We start from the raw sequence: 6000 nt of genomic DNA, 5'->3' as shown, positions 1-6000 counted from the left end.
AAGTGGCTTCGCTGTTTTGGAGAAATTCTCTATGAATTTACGGTAATAGCTAGCAAGTCCTAGGAATTGACGCACTTCTGTTGGCGTCTTCGATGCTTCCTAATTATTAATTGTTTCAATCTTGGAGGGTTCGACATGAATCCCTTCGTTGCTAACTACATGACCTTAAAAATTGTACTTCTCTAATCCAAAACTCACATTTGGTGTACAACTTTTCTTTTCTTAGTAGCTCCAAGATTATTTGCAAGTGTTGACCGTGTTCTTCCTTGGTTTGTGAATATATCAATATATCATCGATAACTACCATCACAATTTATCCAAGTACGGTTTGCAAACACTATTCATGAAGTCCAAGAACATTTTTGGATTGTTAGTCAATCCAAAGGCATAAGTAAGAACTCTGAATGACCATACTAAGTCCTAAATGCTGTTTTCGGAACATCATCCTCTTGTACTCCGAGTTGATGGTATCCTGATCTGAGATCTATCTTGAATCTTCTAAAATCTTCAAGTGTTTTAGTCTATAAACCACCGTATCCAAGTTTAGTTGTGCATCAGCCTGACCATATTTAAACATAGGTGATCAGTCTACATTTAGTTGTGGTTCGGCCCATGTACAATAAAACTCGACAAAGTAGTTTGACCTAAAACCTTGCATTGAATTCTTATCGAGGGTTTGGGTTTTCTATATTTTTGGTTTATACATGTGTTCTCATCGCGGGACTGAGTTCATACATAACTCTATATCTTTGTGTTTGTTGTATTCACGAGTATTATTAATTATTGTTTGTTACTTCAATCTAGCTGATAAGGCACCGGCCAATCAGGACAGTCGAAAGGGCAGGATCATTTTAGCATATAGCCGTTTTGAAATCCAGCAACCCAAATCGACATGTCTATCCTTGTCACCGCTCCCGTAAGTAGTCCTTTAGTAGTATAATTTAATAATACTTTTTATTTGTAGGTTAAGGGATATACCTAAACCTAACAGAGTAAGCCCTAACCTATAGTCGTGCTTTCCAAAGAAAGTACTAATTCACTATAGTTAATAGCTCTGATACCAATCTGTCACACCCCGGCCGTCGGCAGAAACACCGGGCAGTGTAACGTGATTTCTCGTATCATAGTTATCAACTTCCTGAAAACACATGCAATTTAAAATACGTCAACATAAAGTTGGTGAGTCCACAGGTTTTGACTCCATATAAAATAATACATATTCCGAGTTTCAAAAGTATAGTTTTGAAAGTATAATTTTGACTCTCCAACGTTTACTATATATATCCTAGGTATATAAGTTTACTTACCAAATAAGTAGTTTACCTATAAGTCTCTTATACTATGGATATAAGTGTTTGTAATTCCATACAAACGAGAGTTGCTACGTATAAATCTTATTTCAATTCTATACGAGTAAAACCACTACGTATAAATCTATTTCAATTCTAAACGAGTATGTGTGCTAGGTATAATTATCTACTTAATATACAAGTAGTACCTAGGGTATAAGTAGGGGGAAACTTATACTTAACATTAATACTTGTATAGCGACCAAGTATAATGTTTCTAACAAGTTGCTACCATGAGTCTGTAGTTGCGACTGTATGACATAGTCATATACATCCTATTATTATCACAAGAATCACACATTGCGGTACTACAAGGATTACACCTTGCGGTAGTACAAGGATCACACCTTGCGGTAGTACAAGAATTACACCTTGCAATAGTACAAGGATTACACCTTGCGGTAGTACAAGGATCACACCTTGCGGTAGTACAAGAATTACACCTTGCGGTGCTACAAGGATTACAACTTGCGTAGTACAAGAATTACACCTTGCAGTAGTACAAGGATTGCACCTTGAGGTAGTACAAGGATCACACCTTGCGGTAGTTTCCGCACGTTTCATCGACGCCGGAACAATAACAAATAAACGGATAGTTCATCACTCGCTTTTGGTTGACTGTAGCTAACAGTCACAAGTGCGGTGGTCAACCCGTATACTATTTAGACGACTTCCTCGCTCACACGGGATTAACGAATACAAGTTAGAGGACTTTCACTAAGATCCCCAATCTTAGATGATGAATATAGTAGCTCAGGTAGACTTTGACGACTTCCTATAGCTCTAACAACAAAAGCATTTTCGTGTCTAAAACCCTATGTTACTAGACTATGCTTTTAAACATTACTCCTAACTTCATAACATTTAGGCAGTATAACAGCTATATCTTGAAGTAAAAACCATGTTTTATTTTGACCTAAAACCAATAATAACAACATATAATGTTTCTAGTTTTATCTTGACATAAAACTAACAATAACAACATATCTAGTTTTATTTTGACATAAAACTAATAATAACAACAAATAACATATCTAGTTTTATCTTGACATAAAACTATTAATTGCAACATACTATATAACTTAACATATAAAACTTCCGAATATAACTTCGGAACCATATCGCACACAAAATATATATAGAATCCTAAGTATAACTCAAGATCTACATTAATATATTAACATACCGATAAATTAATAATAGTTGTATATATTCAAAATATTATATTTAGAACAATCATATCTCGATTATCATAACTATATACTATCATATAGACATAATAATAACATATATACAATGACTAGCATGCGTTTTCCCCCGAAATATTAGAAAGTGGGTCCGTGAAACTCACCTTAGTAGCGTGATTTTTATGATATCTAAGCGAAACAGTCAGCGTGCGAGTTCGTCGGGGCTCGGGATGCAAGAGAGCTTCAGCAAGTGAGAGATGAGAAAGAAAATGGTGTAAGGAAGTGAATGGGTCGAAGCCTCTATTTATAGTAAGATTTTATGACACTCACCTCCTGAGTGTCATAAGACTCATGTCGTGAACTGGATCTTATTCTCTTGCAGCTTCTAAAAACATGATAGAATGTCGTGAGCGTCATAAAACTCACGTCGTGAATTGGATCTTATCCTCTCGCAGCTTCTAGATTCCGATTTATGACAGAATTACTCCTCTCGTCGTTAGTGTCATAAAATGAACGTCGTGAATTGATTCTTATCCTCTCGAAGCTTCTAGATTCCGAATTATGACAGAATATCGTGAGCGTCATAAAACTCACGTCGTGAATTAGATAGTTTAGGGTTTTTAATAGCTAAATCTTCGGAGTGCCATAACTTTTGCATACGAACTCCGTTTTTGACATTCTTTATATGCATGCGTAGGTATCTACGATCACTACAACTCTCTTTTAGACTTAAATAGCTAATTCTAAGTCTATTTTAAATTCCTCTTATTATAAAGATTTATAGTGTTTGGTTCATCAAAACTTCTTCACGCGAAGTCAGATTTAGATGTTCTCTATATTTTTGGAATCGTGTGGATGTATAATTTGAGTTGTATCATAAATTATGTATGAAAGTTCATACTTTATCATGAATTATATAGAAAGTTTTTCACTTTACTAGTTTAACAAAATCACATTACATGATTGGCATAAGCACATGTGATTGTTTTTGACCTATTCCTCCCGTTAGAATAATTTAGTCCCAAAATTTATCTTGTGGAGGGGAAATTGTTAATTAGTTTGGGGAAAATTCTATGGATATTGCTTAGCACTTGATGTAACTTAAGTTGATATGCGATAAAACCAATTCTTGCTAGAATTTCAATAGGTCCTATATATAGCGGGTTTAGTTTGCCTTGTTTCCCCAATCGAATCACAGTTTTCCAAGGAGATACCTTCAATATTACTTTATCTCCAACTTGGAATTCTAAAGGCTTACGTCTGACGTCAGCATAGCTCTTCTGACGATCACGTGCTGCCTTTAATCTTAATTTGCACGGTGTTTTGAGTTGTCTCGTGGATTATTTCTAGCTCGGCACAGTGTAACGTGATTTCTCGTATCATAGTTATCAACTTCCTGAAAACACATGCAATTTAAAATACGTTAACATAAAGTTGGTGAGTCCACAGGTTTTGACTCCATATAAAATAATACATATTTCGAGTTTCAAAAGTATAGTTTTGAAAGTACAATTTTGACTCTCCAACGTTTACTATATATATCCTAGGAATAAATGTTTACTTACCAAATAAGTAGTTTACCTATAAGTCTCTTATACTATGGATATAAGTGTTTGTAATTCCATACAAACGAGAGTTGCTACGTATAAATCTTATTTCAATTCTATACGAGTAAAACCACTACGTATAAATCTATTTCAATTCTATACGAGTATGTGTGCTAGGTATAATTATCTACTTAATATACAAGTAGTACCTAAGGTATAAGTAGCGGAAACTTATACTTAACATTAATACTTGTATAGCGACGAAGTATAATGTTTCTAACAAGTTGCTACCATGAGTCTGTAGTTGCGACAGTATGCCATAGTCATATACATCCTATTATTATCACAAGAATCACACGTTGCGGTAGTACAAGGATTACATCTTGCGGTAGTACAAGGATCACACCTTGCGGTAGTACAAGAATTACACCTTACAGTTGTACAAGGATTACACCTTGCGGTAGTACAAGGATCACACCTTGCGGTAGTACAAGAATCACACCTTGCGGTGGTACAAGGATTACAAGTTGCGATAGTACAAGAATTACACCTTGCAGTAGTACAAGGATTACACCCTGAGGTACTACAAGGATCACACCTTGCGGTAGTTTCCGCACGTTTCATCGACGCCGGAACAATAACAAATAGAAGGATAGTTCATCACTCACTTTTGGTTGACTGTAGCTAACAGTCACAAGTGGGGTGGTCAACCCGTATACTATTTAGACGATTTCCTCACTCACACGGGATTAACGAATACAAGTCAGAGGACTTTCACTAAGATCTCCAATCTTAGATGATGAATACAGTAGCTCAGGTAGACTTTGATGACTTCCTATAGCTCTACGAACAAAAGCATTTTCGTGTCTAAAACCCTATGTTACTAGACTATGCTTTTAAACATTACTCCTAACTTCATAACATTTAGGCAGTATAACAGCTATATCTTGAAGTAAAAACCAGGTTTTATTTTGACCTAAAGCCAATAACAACAACATGTAATGTTTCTAGTTTTATCTTGACATAAAACTAACAATAACAACATATCCAGTTTTATTTTGACATAAAACTAATAATAACAACAAATAACATATCTAGTTTTATCTTGACATAAAACTATTAATTGCAACATACTATATAACTTAACATATAAAACTTCCGAATATAACTTTGGAACTATATCGCACACAAAATATATATAGAATCCTAAGTATAACTCAAGATCTACATTAATATATTAACATACCGATAAATTAATAATAGTTGTATATACTCAAAATATTATATTTAGAACAATCATATCTCGATTATCATAACTATATACTATCATATAGACATAATAATCACATATATACAATGACTAGCATGCGTTTTCCCCCGAAATATTAGAAAGTGGGTCCGTGAAACTCACCTTAGTAGCGTGATTTTTATGATATCTAAGCGAAACAGTCAGCGTGCGAGTTCGTCGGGGCTCGGGATGCAAGAGAGCTTCAGCAAGTGAGAGAGGAGAAAGAAAATGGTGTAAGGAAGTGAATGGTTCGAAGCCTCTATTTATCGTAAGATTTTATGACACTCACCTCGTGAGTGTCATAAGACTCACGTCGTGAATTGGATCTTATTCTCTTGCAGCTTCTAGAAATATGATAGAATGTCGTGAGAGTCATAAAACTCACGTCGTGAATTGGATCTTATCCTCTCGCAGCTTCTAGATTCCGATTTATGACAGAATTACTCCTCTCGTCGTGAGTGTCATAAAATGCACGTCGTGAATTGATTCTTATCCTTTCGAAGCTTCTAGATTCCGAATTATGACAGAACGTCGTGAGCGTCATAAAACTCACGACGTGAATTAGATAGTTTAGGGTTTTTAATAGCTAAATCTTCGGAGTGCCATAACTTTTGCATACGAACACCGTT

This window comes from Lactuca sativa, chromosome 6, assembly GCF_002870075.4.
Source record: "Lactuca sativa cultivar Salinas chromosome 6, Lsat_Salinas_v11, whole genome shotgun sequence".
NCBI classification, from domain to species: Eukaryota; Viridiplantae; Streptophyta; class Magnoliopsida; order Asterales; family Asteraceae; genus Lactuca; species Lactuca sativa.
Note: the sequence above shows the minus strand (reverse complement) of the source record.